The 22,124-nt window shown below is 38.8% G+C and overlaps 1 long non-coding RNA gene across 1 annotated transcript in view; it reads left to right on the top strand.

Moving 5' to 3' along the window:
• Window positions 1-21,402, top strand: part of LOC139038476 (uncharacterized) — a 181,262-nt gene extending 159,860 nt beyond the window's left edge. The window contains exon 4 of the long non-coding RNA XR_011491493.1: window positions 20,782-21,402. This is a non-coding gene — a long non-coding RNA (uncharacterized lncRNA). The remainder of the gene's footprint in view (window positions 1-20,781) is intronic.
• Window positions 21,403-22,124: the final 722 nt, after the last annotated feature.

The following is a 22,124-nucleotide window of genomic DNA, read 5'->3' as shown; positions in this document are numbered from 1 at the left end:
CATTTCCCCTGGCATCTGGTTTACATGAGGCCTTGCTTGTACCCTCCAAGAGTGGCGTTTCTATTTTTCAAAGTCCTTGGAGTTGCTGCGATCAAGCTGTGCTGGTTTTCAAAGCTGAATAGTCTGGGGGCTTCTCCTCCTGATGTCAGACCTCCAGGCTGGGGAGTCTGATGGGCCTCAGAAACCACACTCCTGGGGGAACCTCTGTGATATAATTATTTTTCAGTTTGCTGGTCATCCACCTGGTGTGTGTATGATTTTATAGCGTCATGAATGCCCCCCTCCTATCATGTTATTGTGATTTCTCGTTTTGTCTTTGGATGTAGAATATCTTCTCTGGTAGTCTCAGTCTTTCTTCTTGATGGTTGTTCAGCAGTTATTTGTGATTTTGGTATTTTCAGGAGAGAAGCTGAGCTCAAGGCTTCCTACTTCACTATCTTGTCTCTAACCTGCCTCCCTTTCCTTCTTAAATAAAATCTTCACATATGTAGCAATATCTAAATAAAATAAGAAGCTCTTTATAAACTTTATAGGATATGTTAGGTAATTACATAATTATATGTGTATAATTATGCTTTATATAAGTTCATAATACATAATTTTCTTCAACTTGCATTTTTGCACTCAACATTGTTTCTGTGATTCATCTATCATGTTCTAGTAGCTATAGGTCCCTCTTTTTCACAGCTACTTAATATTGTATTCTTTGGGACTATGTCATAATTTATAAAGTTTCTTTTTGGTCAGTGCTTCCATTATCTGATTTTTTGTTCTTATTATTGTCATCTATACAATTCTTGTATTTAGCTTCTGGGGCTCATGGGCAGGTTTCTCTAAGTTTTGTTTCTAGGAGTAAAATTCCTCAGTTATAGGTAAGTTCAGGCTTAGATTTACAAAATTATTTTTCAAGTTATATATTCCAATTATACAGCCCCTAGAGTTGTATACATGTTTGCTGTATATATGCTTCTTGGCCAGCAATTAATATCAGAATTTTAAAATATATATAATATAAATAAAATATGTCATCATAACATTAAATTGTGCTTATTTGATTACTAATGAGGTTAAATCATTAGTATTTTTTCTCATTTGAAATACAGGTTTGGTCATTTATTAGGTTGTTTTGATTTGATAGGAGAAGGGTAGTTCTTTTTCTTGTTGCTTCATAAGCATAATTATACTTAGTGGATACTAATTCTTTGGGTCTATCTTCTTCAAATAATTTGTGGTGTATTCTATTTTCTTTATTATGTTTTTGATAAGCAGAAGCTTTTTCTATTAATATAGTTGAGTTTAATAATATTTTTTCATTTAAGGTTGATATTTACCCTATTCTGAGATCATAAAATATATCTTCTAAAAGCTTCTCTTTGGAATTTAATATTTAGTCAACTTGAAATTTATAGGTATTATATACAAAAAATATTTTTTTATATGATTAATATAGCTCCTTTTTCCAATGATCAGTAATGTCATCTTTGTCATTACTGAGTTCTATTAAGCATAGGTCTGTTTCTGGGCTCTCTAATCTATTAAGTATTTTGTAACATGGCCAGTTGGTCTGGCCAGTTGTGAATTAATATCACACTTTATTCACTGGCATACCTTTATAATAAAGCTTATTATCTGACAGCATAATTTTTCCCACACTATTCTTCTTCAGTTAGGTTTTACCCATTATTGGGCTTTTACTTTTTCAAGTGAGTCTTAGAGTTAACTTATTTCCTAAAAATCCTGTTAATTTCGAGTAAATATAGTGTTTCAGAAATCAGTAATTGAGAAGCCAAGCACCACACTTAGAGAGTTGGAGAATTCAGGTTTATTGCGCTGGCGGGCCCAGAGGAGATAACACTCCAAGCTCTGATCCCTGAACAAAGGGGTTACGGAGTTTTTATACACAGACTATAGTGGGCAACACTAGATGCTAACAGGCTGGTTTAAACTAAGGGGTTCTACACGTGGGAACAACAGTCAGGATGGGGAGGGGGATGCCTGACCTTGATGCCTGACCTTTACATGGACAGGCATGATTAAGCAGGTTTGCAGGGGCTGGGCAATTGCAAAGAGCAAGACAAGGGTGAGTGAGATAAGCTCCAGTTCCTAGTTTTGTAAGTAAGTCCCCACTTTCCAAGACTATGTGACCTACATAATCCAGACTTTGCAAGGAGCAAGCTGAGTTACAGAGGCAGAACGAGCAGGGGGTTATGTAAACTTTTAACTTTTCCTCGTCAATATAGTGACATTTAAGGAGAACTGACATTTTATGGTATTGAACTATCCCATCCATGAATTTGGTATATTTATTTTTATATTTCTGTGTTCTATAAATAGCTTTCAATAAAATTTAGTCTTTGTTCCTTGGCTTCTAGCACATCATTTTTTAAAATATATATTTCACTGTATATTTCATGTTATTAATAAAACATTTTAAGTTATGCTTTCTAACTTTGTAGCTTGTGTATATTAACACATTAATGTTTAAATAATGTTCAAATCAGGCACTTTGGTATGCAAGATTTCTAATATTTTGCTGGTAAATTCTTTAGGTTTCTATGTAGACATTCATATCATTTATTCTGTGCAGTTCAGTTGCTCAGTCATGTCCAACTCTTTGTGACCCCATGGACTGCAGTACACCAGGCCTCCCTGTCTATCACCAACTCCCGGAATTTACTCAAACTCATGTCCATCGAGTCAGTGATGCCATCCAACCATCTCATCCTCTGTCATCCCCTTCTCCTCCCGCTTTCAATCTTTCCCAGCATCAGGGTCTTTTCAAATGAGTCAGTTCTTCCAATCAGGTGGCCAAAGTATTGGAGTTTCAGCTTCAGCATCAGTCCTTCCAATTAATAATCAGGACTGATTTCCTTTAGGTTGGACTGGCGGGATCTCCTTGCAGTCCAAGGGACTCGCAAGAGTCTTCTCCAACACCACAGTTCAAAAGCATCAATTTTTCCGCACTCAGCTTTCTTCACAGTCCAACTCTCACATCCATACATGACCACTGGAAAAACCATAGCCTTGACTAGACGCACCTTTGCTGGCAAAGTAATGTCTCTGCTTTTTAATATGCTATCTACGTTGGCCATAACTTTCCTTCCAAAGAGTAAGCGTCTTTTAATTTCCTGGCTGCAATCACCATCTGCAGTGATTTTGGAGCTCAAAAAAAAATAAAGCCTGACACTGTTTCCGCTGTTTCCCCATCTATTCCCCATGAAGTGATGGGACCAAATGCTGTGATTTTAATTTTCTGAATGTTGAGTTTTAAGCCCACTTTTTCACTCTCCTCTTTCACTTTCATCAAGTGGGTCTTTAGTTCTTCGATTTCTGCCATAAGGGTGGTGTCATCTGCATATCGGAGGTTATTGATATTTCTTCCGGAAAACTTGGTTCCAGATTGTGCTTCATCCAGCCCAGCATTTCTCATGATGTACTCTGCATGTAAGTTAAATAAGCAAGGTGACAATAGACAGCCTTGATGTACTCCTTTCCCTATTTGGAACCAATCTGTTGTTCCATGTCAAGTTCTAACTGTTGCTTCTTGACCTGCATACAGATTTCTCAAGAGGCAGGTCAGGTGGTCTGGTATTCCCATCTCTTAAAAAATTTTCCAGAGTTTGTTGTCGTCCACACAGTCAAAGGCTTTGGCATAGTCAATAAAGCAGAAGTAGATGTTTTTCAGGAACTCTCTTGCTTTTTGGATGATCCAGCAGATGTTGGCAATTTGATCTCTGTTTCCTCTGCCTTTTCTAAATCCAGATTGAACATCTGGAAGTTCATGATTCACATACTGTTGAAGCCTGGTTTGGAGAATTTTGAGCATTACTTTCCTAGCGTGTGAGACGAGTGCAATTGTGTGGTAGTTTGAACATTTTGGCATTTCCTTTCTTTAGGACTGGAGTGAAAACTGACCTTTTCCAGTCCTGTGGCCACTGCTGAGTTTTCCAGGTTGCTGAATGTTCTATGTAGACATTAATATTAGTTGTTAATAGTGACATTTTATTCTTCTGTATTTAACTCTTGTCTTACATACTACTTAGTACTTCCAGCATATATGGCTATTGAACACTCAATGTAGCTGGTATGAATAAGCATCTGAATTTTTAACTTAATTTTTTAAGTTTAAATAGTAATTTCTGTCTAACAGTATTAGACTGTGCAGATCTAGTACTTTTTTATCTCTTTTTAACAAAGAAGTTATTCATTATTAAACAAAATACTTATCATTTTCTTATCTTTAGTTTATGGATTAATCTGTGTGTTTAACATTTTCTTTGATCAACATTGTTTTCTTGCATTTCATAACTTATATCTAGAATCTTTCCACCTTTAAGTACACCTTTTAGAATGTACGCTAGTAAATGTCTATTGGTGGTAAACTTGGTTTTTCTTTTTGTAAATGTCTTTATTTTAATAATGGCCTTGAAAAAGATCTTTTGTAATTCTAGGTTCATATTCTCTCAGTCTTTGGAAGATTTTGCTCTAAGGCCGTTGACTTACATTGAAACTGTTCAGAAATATATTGTTAGACTAAATTTTCTTTATTATAGGTGTTCTGTTTTTTTCTTTTTTTCCTGGCTGGCAGAATTTCAGATATTTCCTTTATTGTTGGTGTTCTGGAGTTTTACTACCTTTACATATAGATTTTTCTCTGATTATTAAGTTTCTGTCTATCATAATTCTTATAAAGCTCTCATGTTCATGAGAGTCAGCAATTCTCAGCCTGATTCTCAATTATTCCATTATTGTTTCTCTGTATTATTTTCTCAAGGATTATAATTAAATGAGTGTTTGACCTTCTGTGTTTCTTTCTTCAATGATTCTTAACCTTTTATATTTCCATGTCCTTATCTCTCAACTGCAAATTCTTCATTTGTTTCCAGTTCATTATCTCTTTAGCTGTGTCTATTATTTAACATAGCAATTGAGATTTTAATTTCAATAAATATTTTTTATTCATAAAACTTCTACTTGATCCTTTTACAATTTGCTTAGCCATTTTTAATAATCTCAAGTTTCTAACATATTTTAACTGTTTGTCTTCTTCTTCAGTTCAGTTCAGTCTCTCAGTCGTGTCTGACTCTTTGTGACCCCAGGGACTGTAGCACGCCAGGCCTCCCTGTCCATCACCAACTTCCGGAGTTTAGTCAAACTTACCTCCATTGAGTCAGTGATGCCATCCAGCCTTCTCATCCTCTGTCATCCCCTTCTCCTACTGCCTTCAATCTTTCCCAGCATCAGGACATTTTCAAATGAGTCAGCTCTTTGCATCAAGTCTTTTTTCTAGGCTTTTATAAAAATCATTTTATATTTTTCATCAGTTAATTCTAATGTCACCAGATTTTGACAGGTTTACTTTTTATTTCTGATGATGCTCACTCATGCAGCCTATTTTATTTATTATTAAGTGATTTTTTTAAAAAATGTGTGTTTTACTTTAATTATGCAACTTTTGAGAATTCTGAAAGGCTAATGTAGGGTGACTTTCTGACACTGAAGATTTGTTTGCTTCAGTAAGCCAAAGTTACATGCATATATTTGACCACTTTGGCTCCTGTGGGGCATTTGCCTTACTGTTCAGCATCCCTACCTTGAAGACAATGGCCTAGGTGTCCCCTGAGCCCAAGGCTGGTATTAGAATTGGGGAACCTTAAATTGTATATTTGTTTCCTGGGATTGTTCAGGGTTTAGCTCACTGTTCTTTTTATTCTTCCTCTACATATCTTAATCTTTGGAGATTTTCTATGTTTGCTTTTGTGTTCAACTCTAATTTGAAAAACAAGTATGTTGTAGTTATGCAGGATCAACTTGCATTACAAAGGGAGGACCATTTGGAACATCTATCCTACCCTTGTCTTAACATCAAAAGTCAGTTCAGGGCTTATTTGATCACAAATAGGCTTCTTCTAGAGCCCTACAGCATTTTTGGATTAGAGAGTGCTTATTGTAGAATTTCTAGCAGTGGGGTTAAATTGATTCACTTTATTTTTCCTGTATTCTAGGCTTTTCTGAGCCTCATAAAATCCAATTATGCTGTCAGATTGTTAAATTATTATAATAAATTGTGGACAAAACAAAATAACTAATTTGTATCTGAAGAGCAGATATAGGTTTCACACTTGTGATCTTCCTTGGGAAAATAACGTTCGAGAAAGTTGTAGATATGCTTTACAAAATATTTCCCAGTTTTATCCTCCTGGCCCATATTGTCTAAGGTTATAGAGGAAGACAATGCATGGGAAGAGGACTAAATTTGGGGTGAGAGAAATGACTGTAATCCTTAGTTTACACACTATGTAGATGCTTCTGAATGATGTAATTAACTTCTATGAGTCTGTATTTCATTTGTATAATGGAGATAATTTGTTTTACACAGTTTTTAAAAGAATTAAATTCAACAAAATAGTACATGTTGAGTTACCTATGAAAATGTCTTGTCAGGAGAGCAGTATACGCTATCCCCCAATACTCCTCTTTGGCATAAAAATTATCTTGAGCTGGTTATTCTTAAGCCACAAGAGACTTTTTAAGCAACAGCAGACAGAGGAGAAGCTCCGAAAATCTAGTAGAAGTTGTCCGTTTTATCAACAGCATGCATAGTTATAAGGGAAAATGTCCATTTATAATGTGTCTCCCTCTCTGTACCAGGAAGAGAAAGATCACTGTCTTTAGACACGCTTACCAGTGGAGAAAACTACTCTATCCCTGTTTATTTTGCTGTGCCTAATAACCTTCCGTAACTGGCTTATCCCTCCCTTTTGCAACATCTCCTTTTGTCTTCAGCTGGTATATAAGATGTTGTTGTTTGGCTGCTCAGTCGTGTCCAACTCTTTGCAACCCCTTGGACTGTAGCCCACCCAGCTTCTCTGTCCATGGGATTTTCCAGGCAAGAGTACGAGGGTGGATTGCCATTTCCTCCTCCAGGAGATCTTCCAGATCCAGGGGTTGAATCTGCGTCTCTTGCATTGGCAGGTGGATTCTTTACCAGGGAAGCCCCATGTCGTGTGTGGCTTGGGCCATTTTGGGAGTTAGTTTTCCATGGGTATCACCAAGGTATACATGTTATTAAACTTCTGGGTTTTCTCCCCTGTTAATCCGCCCTTTAGCACAGTTGCCTCTACTAAGAACCTAGAAGTATAGAGGGAAAATTATTTTTCCTCCCCAGTAGTTTTGAAAGACCCATGATGGGACTTTCAGAGACAACTTACTCACTCTGGAGCCTGCAGCTGGGATCCTGGAAATCTGGTAGAAGCTGGCACAAAGTAAAAAGTTTTACTAAAGTCAATTCTCCCAAGCCCCTATCTGTATACCCAGTTTAGACAAGAGGGTAAAAATTTCTAGTCCCCCCTGTCAACTAAAACCTGTTTAGTTACAACCTGAAAGTAGGGCTTCCCTCCTAGCTCAGTTGGTAAAAAATCCACTTGCAATGCAGGAGACCCTGGTTCGATTCCTGGGTTGGCAAGATTCCCGGAGAAGGGATAGGCTACCCACTCCAGTATTCTGAAAAGTACAGAGCTACTATATTTGGTGAAAATGTTTAGGACTCTGAACCCGGGAGGCAGCATTGCAGTAGCTCTGAGAAAACTGCTCCAAGGAGGCAAGAGGGACCCTCAGGCTATATACAAGTTTGCGACAAAGGGAGCAGGTAGTCTGAACATCAAAGTATATCAAAGAAAGAAATTTACTATTCTGTGTATAGGGAGATGCAAGTCTCTGGGTTCACTGAATTCATTCCTTTCAAATGCACCTCAGCTATCTGGGGCTAATCCTGTTTCCTTGTTCACCTTGCTTCTTGCATTCTCCCAGCTCCTCAGCAATCACCTGGGGGTGGTAGCATCCTCTGGATTGCAGTTTTGGGAGCCTGCGTTCACCTTTGTAGGCCAGAAATCTCTGATGGCTGTGACATATTTCTTGTTTATTAATATGACAGGAGATATTTTCATTTTACACTTGCATTCCAAATTTAGATTAGAGGAAGAAATATTTGTGTGAACTAGTTTCTTGGGTGTAGCAACTAGTGAAGAGCCCCTGGAGGAGGACATGGCAACTCACTCCAGTGTTCTTGCCAGAAAAATCTGATGGACAGAGGAGCGTTGGCGGAATATATAGTCCATAGGGTCACAAAGAGTTGGACACAACTGAAGCAAGTTAGCACACACAAGCCAATGAAAGGCTTGTTGGTCTGAGTCACTATTGAGATAAATATACCATTGAGTATTCTACTTGTCAATGGGCAGATGATGGATCTTTTGAATATGAAAAAAAATTTTTAACAACTGTCTTATTGGTACCTATGGAAAGAATGTTGAAAAGAAGACACAAAATTAGTAGTATGGTATTTAGCTTTAGGGATTTCCTTAACAGGATGAAATTATATAAAATATCCTTTTTCTTACTTCAGCTTCAAAAGATCCTACCACATTTATAGGAGTTGAAAACATCAGTGGACAGTCACATTTCCATTTACAGGGACCTTGCCTGGCTGCCAAGGTGTGTTCTTTCATTATAATACTGTAGTTAACAGAAAAGTCAGATGATCCCCTGGGGAGAGGTAACAGATGAACAGAATTTCTCCCAGGTCCATTTACAAATGATTGGGACATGACTCAGGGGGAGGTTGATGTTAAGATGCTGGGAGGGGCAACAGCAGAGCCTTTCATCCTAAGGTGAACTGGTTGAGGTTGAACTGTACACTCAGAAAAAAAGGTGAGCATTTTTACAGATTTTACAAAGGCATACCACATTCAACTCTGAAGGTCCAAAACATAGGATTCTTTTGATTTCCATCTTGGTTGAAAATCTTGATAGAAAAGAAGGAAATGGGAGATAATGTATTTGGATGGGCAGGTCAGCACCTTGATATAATTCAGGCTACAGTCCAATTCTCTGAGGAATTAAAAACAATTGTCTTTGTCTTTAAAATCTTTACAAAACCAGAAATGTAGCTATAGAAGCAATTCAAAAATCCAGCTATCCTTACCAACCCCCCAATCTCCCTATTGATCTCAAATGCTTGCAGATATTGTATTAGCTTAGGACGTTCGAAACAGAATTGTCCTGCACTTGAGAAAAAGACAAAATTTTTAATTTCTCTAGACTTTAAGATGAAATTTTGGGGATACTATTGGAGGAAACTTGTACACTTTCTCTGTGCCTACCTTATCTACACTAGGAACTGATAGTCATTTCTTTGAAATGCAGACTTTAAGGAAATCATTTTCATCTAGAGGGAACAAAGGAGCTATTTAGAAACTGAGAAAATTAAAAAAAAAAATTTTTAAGTGTCTTCTCCACAAGTATTAGTAAAAAAGCTTCCATCTGAGCAGGTAAACTTATTCCATCTGCCAGAAACACAATTTGGATCCAACTATTTTAAAAAATAAACTAGTGAGTTTTATATTGAACCTGACATATGGCTAAAATTTTAGAATCAAAGCTTATACTGTTTCTCTTTGTATCTCTCTATATGATTGTATCTCTATGATTATGTGTATCTCCGTATGTATGTTATAGATGTGGTATATTTCTATCTCTATATGATATTGTCAAACATAATTTGTCAAAACTCTATTTAGTCAGCTTGAAGGAAAACACTGTATGGATTGGATAGTCCAAAACCCACAGAAGTACAGAAACTAACCCTAAAATGTTTTTCCAAGTACATGTGATCTGGAATGCGTGGGTATGAGCTAAGTCGCTTCAGTCATGTCTGACTCTGTATGACCCTATGGATTGCAGTTTCCCAGGCTCCTCTGTCCATGGAATTCTTCAGACAAGAATACTGGAGTGGGCTGCCATGCCCTCCTCCAGGGGATCTAGATTAATCTTTGGTAAATGAAAGCTAGTTGAAGTTTGTTGATTTAATTAAAATGACATGTTTTCAGTGTTATTAGCACTAAATATAATGCATACATACAACTTTTATTCTACCTGAGTTTACTACTCAGCTAAGCTCATGTCTTACCAGTTACAAAAACTGTCAGTGAGAGAAAAATAATATGATGGTTAATTTTGTCTAATATTTATGAAAGTTTCATAAAGAATTGAAATATGATCATTAATAATGAATTATATAGTTGTAACTTTTTGATAATGATGAAGATTTTATATGTCTCCTTTAAAATCTTTTAAAGCTTCCAAAATTTTTTCAGTAACTCAAAACCTTAAAATTTTGCTAAAGGACATAAATTCATTGAAATCTATATCATTTCTAAATAAGATAGCATTTTGAACATTAGTTTTTCTGCAATAAAAAATAGATGTACCCAAAATGTTTGGGTCTCATGCCACATCAAAAAAAACTGTACTATTAAAAAGGAACACTGTAATAACAGACCATTCATAATTGTTTACTTCTGAGGTTTGAGTAGCAATTAAGGTTTCTATAGGTTAAGGATTCTAATATATGTAATTAAAACTAGTAGCAATAGTAAGAGAAACTATTCCATCTCTGAATATAAGGTAAGTAGGTTATGTTATTGGGTGGCTAAGTATGAGACATGGAGATGTGTTTTTGTTAAGAGAAATGAAAATTTTGTCTTTAAGAACAACGGCTATTTCAAAATGGAAAAGATGAGGATAAAGAACAGTTTAAACGGATATGAGAAGGTTTTTTTTTCATTTATTTTTATTAGTTGGAGGCTAATTACTTTACAATATTGTAGTGGGTTTTGTCATACATTGACATGAATCAGCCATGGTTTTACATGTATTCCCCATCCTGATCCCCCCTCCCACCTCCCTCTCTACAGTTGTGAAGAGAATCTTGTGTGGTTAAGCTAGCTAAATTGAATTATTATAAGGATTTTTAAAATAAGCTTTAATATCAATATTTGTACTTCTATAAAACTATAACTTTTCTTTCATCTACTTAAAGGACAATGTTTTCTTATTGGGTGGGAAAAACTATGGGTATAGGAACCTTAGATACCTAGTTGCTTGCATCATATAGGTCTAACTTTGGGAGCCCACCCACAAGGCTGCCTTTTGAAATGAGGCAATTGTTTAACTGACCTATTTCAAGACTAAGGGGCTGGTTCAATGAAATATGGAGCTCTCTCTTAACTCACCTTCTGTACTATGATACTCCTTGGAGAAATTTCAGTAGCAGGGTGGGAGGTGAACAAATACGCCACCCCAGATTAAGCCTCATTTGTATATGGATTATCTTGAGGTGGTTATTTTTAAGAAACAGCAGAATCAGGAGAAGCTCTGAAAACAAGTACAAGTTACACTTTTGTAAGAGACGTTCACATTTATAAGGAAAACCTCCTTTTATAAGGGAAGTCTCTTCTGTAGTAGGCAGAGAAGAATGACTAAATCTTTAGAAATTCTTATCAAAAGAGAAGGTAACCACTTCAATTCTTGTAATAATCATACCCTTGTTTACTGTGCTTTGCTTGGTAACCACATACCTGGCTCCCTTGGCTTACCTCCAACATCTTTTCTCTTTAGTTGGCGATGGTATTTAAGGTGATGGCTTGGGCCATTTGTGGGAGTTATTCAGTGTTTCTGGATATTTCCTAGGTAAATCACCCATGCATACTCAGTTTTCTATTGATCTCCCTCAGGTATACATGTTTCAGGGGTACATGTTATTAAACATTTATTTTTTTATCTGCCACACATGCACACAATGGATCCTTGGACAGTATATAGTTACATGTGTGATTTCAAAAAACTATATCTTGAATTTTCATTGATACTCATTTACTTCTAAGGCAATCTATCAGCCTTATCTCTGTACTTAAGTTGAGAGTTAATTTTTAAAAAACAGAGCAGAGTCGAACTCCTACCTATACAAATTAAGTTACTTTCAAGAAATGGGAACTTAGGTCTGATTGTAGTTAAAAATGTGAACAATGCTTATGTAACTTTAGTTAGGCAACATCTGGAGCTGATTTCCTAACTTTGATTAAGAGAACCAGCCTGATGAATCCCAGATGTTTAAACATGACTGTGTTTCTCAGACTCACTAAATTATTAGAGGGAATACATGGGAGGAAGGGAAACATTTATAGGGACTAGGTGTCAAAGTGGCCAAGGGGGTTTTGGGGCGTTGGCTTAGTTGTGTGTGTCTGTGTGTGTGTGTGTGTGGGGGGGGGTGTCTAATGAACATCCCCTTTAAAGTTTTATGCATGTTATTAAGACAAAGGCCCAATCTTTGATAACCCCAAAAGTATGTCTTAATAGCTTCACTCATATTTATTCCTGCGGGAATATATTTTTGAGCATCCATTGTAACTAAAGTCCTGAGGTTAGAAAGATAAATAATAAACATTCCCTCCCTTTAAGTCACTCAGTTTAGTGAACAAGTCAGGCATGTGAACAGTAATTAGAATCAATTATAACCGCTATATTGAAGGACTGAGTTTCAAAGAGGAGGCAGTCCTGGGCTCAAGATTTCTGTACATTACTTCTATCAGCTGCATTTAGCTGTACTAATACAATTCAGCTCCCATAGAGTTGTATGGTCCATTAGATCATGAGGCCATTTACATGTCATAAAAATACATTTAAAACAGCAATCTCTGAAATTGTACAATAGGAAGATCCCCTGGAGAAGGAAATGGCAACCCACTCCAGTATTCTTGCCTGGAGAATCCCAGGGACAGAGGAGTCTGGCCATGGAGTTGCAAAGAGTGGGATACAACGGAGCGCACACACACATTCTGATAATTCAGTATCATAGGGGTAAAAACATGATTATCAATCATGTTGATTGCCCATCATTTGGTAAGCTTTTAGAAAAAAGAATGAAAAATACTAGTCACTCACTGGTGTTTGACTCTTTGCAACCCCAGGGACTGGACTTTGTCAGGTTCCTCTGGCCGTGGGATTCTCCAGGCAAGAATACCAGAGTGGGTTGCCATTCCCTTCTCCAGGGTATTTTCCTGATCCAGGGATCATACCCAGATCTCCCGCTTTGCAGGCAGATTCTTTACCATCTGGGTATTAATAGTTGAGTCTGTCTTTCCCACACATTGTGCAATCTCTCTGCAATAGATCCTGACTATTCCTTCTTCCTGAACAGTCTCCTGCGCTTTCTTCAGCTCTTACCCAGCAATGCTTGCTGAGCACAACCTGGTTTTAAATGTCAGTTCCCTAGAAAGGACTTCCCCAGTCCTTCTAGGCTTGCTAAAATCCATTTACCATGTATGCATACGTAACACTAGTCCACGATCTTCATCACCCTTGTAATTGCATGGTGAGCATCTGTCTTTCTAACCTGATTATAAAGTTCCAGGAGGGCAGGAACTTTTTGTATCTATACTCATCATTGTGTTTTCAGCTCATTGCATTCATGCAGTAGATGCTTGCTGAAAAGAAAACATTCAAAATCTTTATCACTGTAATATTTTATGCTCTACTTATATCTTGCCTGACCTATCTAGAAGGCATGTCTTACCTTACAGGTTTCAACATATGTCTATCTGGACAGACTTTCTCATAAATGATTACATCTTGACCTTCAGGTCTCAGCTGAAACCTCACTTTTCATGAAGATCTCTCACCAGTCTAGATGAATGGGCTAATTTCTACCTTATTTGTTTTCTTCATGATGCTCATAAGGATTTATAGTTAGATATTGAATTTTTTCTTGTTCAATATCTAAGTTGAGGGCAGGGCTGTGTTACCCAGTACTTAGCCAGGTGTTGACTAGACAGGAAGATACTATTTTTGGGGGGTGGGGGGAGGGAATGAATAAAAGTTATATATATGAATTTGGTGAATCTCTAATTATATTTTATGAGTTTCTTAGGCACAGGGGCTATGGCTTTTTATCACTCTTATTTTATATCTATCTTGCTTCTTTGTATATATTAGGAGTTCATATATTTTTTATTAAATGGATAAATAATGTTTTAGTAATCCAAAGAACTTTTGTGGTGTTGTCTTATATAAAGGTTGTCATTTTTACTCTATACCTATTAGAAAAAAGTTCAAGATGACTTGCATATAACTTTCATTCAGTTAACTATTAACACCTAGAGTGCAAGGTGCTATTGGCCTCTCTGAACAAGACCGAAAACATCTCCTCAAGCAGTTATATTAACTGGGGCGGCTCTTGCCTCACTATTTCACGGGGGTTACTTTTGGGTTCCAGTCCATGATGGGATAACAGGATTGATGCTGCTCTCCTTACCTATTAGAAGTAGCAGCAAATCCAGAATAACTGCCTTCCCAGAGGTCCCCAGGAGCTAAACACTCAGAATGAGACTCCCAGAGCTGCCCTTCTGAATAAGTGCCCCAGGGATGCTAAGATCCATTCTCTCATTGGTGTTCCTGGGCAGGGGCACCAGTGACGTATGAGCCCAGGGGCTAAGCGGGGTGCTCTGTTAAGGGCACTGACGCGTGCACTGGGATGATGGCCTCTTTCAAGCCATTCTTGTACTTCGTAGGACAGTGAAGGGGGAAAAGAAAGAATTTTTCTTCTACCCTCCCAGGTTCCTGGCTGGGACCCTAACCCCATAATAAAAGCAAGTTAACAGGAGAAAAACAGAAGCTTAATAACATTGTTGATGGAAAAATTAATAGTTAATCAAGAAAGAAATGGAAAATTTTATTTGAGCTAACCTGGAGGATTATAACCCAGAAAACAGTCTTTCAGAAGGCTCTGAAGATTATTCCACCCATTAGAGGTCAAGGTACAGTTGTATAAGTTTCTGAGACAAAGGGATATACTTCAAATGGTGTACTGACACTTTACACTGTCCAGATCTCCATGTACAAAGAAGCACATGGTGGGTCATGGGTCATCCTGGCTCCTTACAAGATTAAGAAGGAAGGTTATCTCCTGAGGAGTTGTAACCCTTGATCAGATTAAGAACGAAAGAATGTTATCTGCTAAGCAGGTCCAGTTAAGGCATATGTACAAGGAGACCCAATCAGGTGAAGAAAAAAAAAATCATGTTTAAAATTTTTCTCATCTTGCTATAAAACAGGAATTTTATTTCATCAACATGTATACTTCGCGTGTATGTGGAAGATACCTAGAAAAACTGAGTAAAACTACCAGAAGTGGCCAAAGCTGCCACCTTACAACACCATCTCCAGCAAAAGACAAACAAAAGACATTTTGAAGGGGAGGCCAGGTATGCCTGCCTGAAAAATACTATGGCCAGAGGAGCCTGGCGGGCTACAGTCCAAGGAGTTGCAAAGAATTGGACATGGCTGAGTACACTCGCACACACAAGCTATGGAAGGTTACCAGGAAAAGCCTGGTGACAAGGGTAAGGTTTGCTCTGCAGATTTAAGTGGTTGTGGTGAAGCACCTATCAATGCAGGAGATGTAAGAGAGAGGGATTCGATCCCTGGGTCGGGAAGATCCCCTGAAGGAGGGCATGGCAACCCACTCGATATTCTTGCCTGGAGAATTCCATGGACCGAGGAGCGTGTGAACTATTTAGTCCATAGGGTCTCATAGAGCCGAACAAGAGTGAGCCGACTTAGCACGCATGCACGCTTCTCCACTGATAAGAAATTCTGGAGATGGAGAATCCTCCTCCTCTTCCTGGGACAGAGAGGAAGATGCCCTTACAAACGATTTCCTGTATAAATGTCCCTTACCAAAGGGCAACTACTATTCTGTTTTCATAGATTCTCCTGTGTTTGTTGTTTCTCAAAAATAAGGAGCTAAAAGCAATCCTTATGCCAAAGAGGTATGTCTGGGATGGCATATTCTTCTGCCCTTCAACAGCTTCTGAGGGTGGGTCAGGATTGGGATGAGCATCTGCTTGTACTTTAAGAACCACTGGAGGCTTTGTTCTGCTTTCTTTCCAAGGCAATGGGGCCACCCAGTCACACCAGTCTTAAGTAAAGCAAGTTTTTAGTGATTCCAAGTGCTTTTCTCTCCTGTGGGTAGGAGTGATGAGTCAGTGATTGCAGAAAGCACCCCACCTCAGCCACCCACCCAGACTCTTCAAAAAAAAAAAAAGAGCTGGATTTCATTTTTTATTCTATTTTTCCCCCCTTTTAAAGTATCTTTCTTGCTGAGGCAGAAAGGGACACATTCTCAAGTTTACCCTGTTCATTTCAGTTCAGTCACTCAGTCATGTCCAATTCTTTTAGGAAAATCCAAATATAGTAATATTAGATAAGCTGAAATGCTTTCTGATATAAGGTAATGAATGATGCATTTTGAAGGGTACCAGGATATATACCACTCCAAAATATACCCCTCTGGCATGTGGATTATTTTGAACTAAAGTCAATTGAGAACAAGCAAAAGCAGGAAACCCTCTACAAAAAGGTACGAGTTTTCCTTTGAAGGAAATTTACACTTATAAAGGAAACTTCTCTCTGTAGAGATGTCTCCCTCTCCAATATCAGGAAAAGATGCAACCACTCTGATTCTGTACAAGATGGTAGACAAAGTAAGCCTGGCCAATGGGGCACCCAGACAGGCCGACATGCCATCCCAATCTCTACCACTGTAAAAATGGGAGCCTCGTATTCAGGGAAAAAACAATACCCTCTTAAGAAAAAGGCCAAATCTAGCTGGTTTTAAGCTGATTTCTAAAGTATGGGCTAATTAGACCCCACAGGTCTCCTTGTGTGGAGGTGCTCAGTCTTGTCCAACTCCTGAGACCCCATGGACGGTAGGCCGCAGGTCTCCTTATAATACTCCTATTCTGCTGGTCGAGAAAACTCATACCAATGAATAACTGATCCATTCAGGATCTGTGAGCCATATAAAATCATTCAGGACGTTCACTCTACAGTTCTGAACCCACATACCTTATTCCTTACCCAAGGGCCATACCTGGAGATAATTAGATTTGAAAGATGGCTTTTTCTGTATTCCAGTAGAAAAGTAATCACAAGTGCTATTTGCCTTTGAATGGCAAGACTCGAATTCCAAAACAGGAAGTCAGTACTGCTAGATGGTATTGCCCCAAGTATTAAAAAATTCCCCTATCCTCTTTAATAAGATTTTGGCAGAAGATTTATGAGTATTACACCTGGAGCAGGGTTGAGTAGAGGCCTCCCCAGAGAGAATTGAAAAAGCACTGGAAGTGACAGAAGCCCTTAAGGATGCTATTGCTAGGTACAGCCTTCCCTCTGCTCTCTGGAGTAAAAATGGGCCTTTTTCATCCCAGAAATAACAAACAGTAAGTAAAGCTTTAGGTATAAAATGGAAACTTCATCATGCAGACCCCAATCTATGGGAAAGGCTGAGAAATGAACCACACCCTGAAGACAACTCTCAGTAAATTATGCCAGAAAACTCATCTAAAGTGGGCTTGCTTATTGCTCTCCTCTATATATGGTTGGCCCCTAGAAGAGGGCTAGGATTGAGCCCTGATGAAATACGAGATGGGAGACAATTCTTAGCTCCTAAGAATAAAGAAATAGAAACAGTTCTTTTGCAGGAGGTGAAAATTAAACAGTAGGTACAAATTCAGACTTAAATTGAAGAAAGTAGGGAAAACCACTAGACCATTCAGGTATGACCTAAATCAAATCCCTTATGATTATACAGTGGAAGTGAGAGAGAGATTTAGGGGACTAGATCTGATAGAGTGCCTGATGAACTATGGATGGATGTATGTGACACTGTACAGGAAACAGGAATCAAGACCATCCCCATGGAAAAGAAGGGCAAAAAAGCAAAATGGCTGTCTGAGCAGGCCTTACAAATAGCTGTGAAAAGAAGAGAAGTGAAAAGCAAAGGAGAAAAGGAAAGATATTCCCATTTGAATGCAGAGTTCCAAACAATAGCAAGGAGAGATAAGAAAGCCTTTCTCAGGGATCAATGCAAAGAAATAGAGGAAAACAACAGAATGGGAAAGACTAGAGATGTCTTCAAGAAAATTAGAGATACCGAGGGAACATTTCATGAAAAGATGGGCTTGCTATAGGATAGAAATGGTATGGACATAACAGAAGCAGGAGATATTAAGAAGAGGTGGCAAAAATACACAGAAGAACTGTACAAAAAAGATCTTCATGAGCCAGATAATCACGATGGTGTGATCACTCACCTAGAGCCAGACATTCTGGAATGTGAAGTCAAGTGGGCCTTAGAAAGTATCGCTATGAAAAAACATAGTGGAGCTGATGGAATTTCAGTTGAGCTATTCCAAATCCTGAAAGATGATGCTGTGAAAGTGCTGCACTCAGTATGCCAGCAAATTTGGAAAACTCAGCAGTGGCCACAGGACTGGAAAAGGTCAGTTTTCATTCCAATCCCAAAGAAAGGCAATGCCAAAGCATCCTCAAACTACTGCACAATTGCACTCATCTCACATGCTAGGAAAGTAATGCTCAAAATTCTCCAAGCCAGGCTTCAGCAATACGTGAACTGTGAACTTCCAGATGTTCAAGCTGGTTTTAGAAAAGGCAGAGGAACCAGAGATCAAATTGCCAACATCCGCTGGAAGAGTTCCAGAAAAACATCTATTTCTGCTTTATTGACTATGCCAAAGCTTTTGACTGTGTGGATCACAATAAACTGTGGAAAATTCTTCAAGAGATGGGAATACCAGACCACCTGACCTGCCTCTTGAGAAATCTGTATGCAGGTCAGGAAGCAACAGTTAGAACTGGACATGGACAAACAGACTGGTTCCAAATAGGAAAAGGAGTACATCAAGGCTGTCTATTGTCACCTTGCTTATTTAACTTATATACAGAGTACGTCATGAGAAACGCTGGGCTGGAAGAAGCACAAGCTAGAATCAAGATTGCTGGGAGAAATATCCTCAGATATGCAAATGACACCACTCTTATGGCAGAAATCGAAGAAGAACTAAAGACCCTCTTGATGAGAGTAAAAGAGGAGAGTGAAAAAGTTGGCTTAAAACTCAACATTCAGAAAACTAAGATCATGGCATCTGATCCCATCACTTCATGGGAAATAGATGGGGAAACAGTGTCAGACTTTATTTTTTTGAGCTCCAAAATCACCGCAGATGGTGATTGTAGACAGGAAATTAAAAGACGCTTACTCCTTGGAAGGAAAGTTATGACCAACCTAGATAGCATATTAAAAAGCAGAGACATTACTTTGCCAGCAAAGGTGCATCTAGTTAAGGCTATGGTTTTTCCAGTGGTCATGTATGGATGTGAGAGTTGGACTGTGAAGAAAGCTGAGTGCCAAAGAATTGATGCTTTTGAACTGTGGTGTTGGAGAAGACTCTTGCGAGTCCCTTGGACTGCAAGGAGATCCCGCCAGTCCAACCTAAAGGAAATCAGTCCTGATTATTAATTGTAAGGACTGATGCTGAAGCTGAAACTCCAATACTTTTTGCATGAGGTGGCCAGAGTTGACTCACTGGAAAAGACCCTGATGCTTGGAGGGATTGGGGGCAGGAGGGGAAGGGGATGACAGAGGATGAGATGGCTGGATGGCATCACCAACTCGATGGACAGGAGTTTGGGTAAACTCCGGGAGTTGGTGATGGACAGGGAGGCCTGGTGTGCTGCGATTCATGGGGTTGCAAAGAGTTGGACACGACTGAGCGACTGAAGTGAACAACAGATGGATGAACCATTAAACACTGTGCATGAGTTTGTGTCCCCTAGGTCTCCCCCTCACCTGGAAGCTCCTTTGCATCCCTTTAAAGTGGAATAGCAGGTGCTGCCAAAAGTGTGGAAAGAGCAAGAACCTTAGCACCAACTTGAAGAGAAAAGGAAGGGGCACTCGCCTCTCTAAAATTGAGTGATGTAAAACTGTTGGTACATCACATTACAGTAAAAAGATGATCAGAGACTGACCAGCCAAGCCTGTGAACAGCCAGTGAGCGAATCCTGAGAAGTAGACATCTTACACTTTGGGAAACCTTAAGTATTTGTTCTGGCAAGTAAAATGAAAGTTCTGTTTTGTTTGTCTTACACCTTTTCCCACAAACCTATAGATTCACATACTGATTCTTTCACAGTAATTCTAACTGCTGGATATGAAGTCAGCTTCCTCTTTGCAGGTCTTCAGGATTGCCTTGGTGGGTTTCTCTCCCTTATAGGGAATGATGTGCAAACAACTGGCCACAAGTCCCTCCAAAGTGCCATGTCTAGACTGGCTTCAGGCTTATTCTCCTGAATTCCCAAGGGAAGGAGATCTCTTCTGTCTGCTGGAGTTCCTGTTGTTAGTCCTCCTATTTCTCACTGGGTCTGTTGTCCCAAAATGGCAGACGAAGGGACTGAAATCTTAATTATTGAAAACTCAAATTCAAGATTTGGAACTCAAATATTTCTAATTTGATACCTATTCTCCCCAATTAAGGAAGGACTACCCCCTCCCCTCCCCCCACACACACATAGGGAAGCCTAGCGTGCTATAGTGCATGGGGTCACAAAGAGTCAAACATGACTTGGTGACTAAACAATATGCCCCATTTCAACAGGAAGTAGCTAGACTGGTTATTGCTCCATTTCCTGAAAGATTTAGGGAAAGATAAAACCTAAGTGGGGATTAAAACCAAGTCCCCCTAAAACTGAGTTCATGATTAATGTCTCTGCCCAAAATGATCATTTCTTTCCTTATGTACCTTCTGTTCTCCTCAAGATTGAGGAGTATCAAAGAAAAGCGGAGAGTGAAACCAAGCAGGACCCTGTTGTCTCCTGGGCACACAAGCCTTTCTGGGTCTCCCATTTCTTGTGTGTAGGCAAAAGCTTCTAGCCTCCCTGACCTTCCTTGAGTTCCAAAGGACAGGTCCAGAGCAGGGACAGGATTCAGAGACGAGAGAGGAGCAGTCTAAAAACAATACAGCCTCGGGGCAGGGTCTTGGTTCCACCTCAAGGAATAAACATACCAATATCTTGGCCTCTTTACAGAACTAAAAGCCTCCTGACAAATGGAAAATGTCAGCATTCTTCATTCCAGAGAAGACCACCTGAGGCAAGATTAAATGAACCAAAGATGCTCATCACCTGATTAGCCTCTCACACACCACAATCTTATCAGTGATCCCGCCCTTGAGCCTCTGCTATAAAGCACCACACCAGATCCTCCCAGGCTGGGAAACAGTTTCCAGGAGCATGAGTTTCCAGTCCCTTTGTCTGGAATAAATATAGCAAGAAAACTAGCAATAAAGAATAAAAATAGCAATAAAACTTATTCTTTTCAACTTCACCCCAAACTCTGTCTCTGATATACTTGATTCAGCACTGATGCACAGAGGCCAAGTTTTTTGGCATCCTTATCAGTGGAGAAAGCACTTCTTACACATGCACAACAAACCTTACTTAAACAGTTCTTATTTACTGTACCTTCCTTGGTCACATTCTCTTAACCACATCCCTTGCTCAGTAGCCCCAAACTCCTTTACCTCCATGTAGCTTGAGATAAACCCAAATTCTAATTACTCCTCTAAGTTACTTGTTAGGTGCACCCTTGTGTACATTCATGATGCAAATATTAATAAACTTCTGTTTTTCTCTTATCCTGTCTCTGGCCAGTCTAATTTACCAGGTCCTATACTAGAGAATCGAAGATTTTTCCTTCCCCACAATGCCACAATTTGTAGTAATGTATAAGTAACATGTGACAAGAGATCCTGGGTTGGCAAAATAGCATTTACTTGTAGGAACCAGGACAGTTAGACTTCCCAGACAGTTTCCTCTCTATGTTGAATGCAGGACAGAGCTTGAACATGTGTAAAAGTGGCAGAGAAGATCAACTGAATGTAATAATACAGTCAAAGACACAGTTGGGAGGAGATGGGACATGACTGGGAGGATAGAAAACCTAGAAAATTAGTGCTAGAGACAGATTATGGTTATCCTTGACTAGCAAACTAAGGAGACTCGACTTAAGCTAGAAAAAAAAAAATAAAGCTGAGCTGTGGTCTACATATAGAAATGATGGGATCAGGAACATATTTAGATATTCTGGAAAAGAAGTTAATGAGATTGTGAGTAGCAGCAATGGAAAAGAACAGAAGAAAGATGGGCTGCATTACAAGAGGTACAGTAATGATTGATGGTTCTGGATATAAGGAGAAAGTAGAGGCAAAGAGGCTGCCAGTTCCTGATGGAAAGATCAGTTGGTATCACAGCATGACTTCCTCCAGTGACACAGATTCTTGTTCTGCCTCAAGGAACCAAGCTTTTGTGTGTGTTTCCTAACATTTTGCCTAAAAAATTTCTGAATTTTCTTTCAGAGTTAGAACATAACT

The sequence above is a fragment of the Odocoileus virginianus genome, chromosome 15 (assembly GCF_023699985.2).
Source record: "Odocoileus virginianus isolate 20LAN1187 ecotype Illinois chromosome 15, Ovbor_1.2, whole genome shotgun sequence".
Taxonomy (NCBI): domain Eukaryota; kingdom Metazoa; phylum Chordata; class Mammalia; order Artiodactyla; family Cervidae; genus Odocoileus; species Odocoileus virginianus.
The sequence above is the reverse complement of the archived record's forward strand: the minus strand, read 5'-3'. Positions and strand labels throughout refer to the sequence as shown.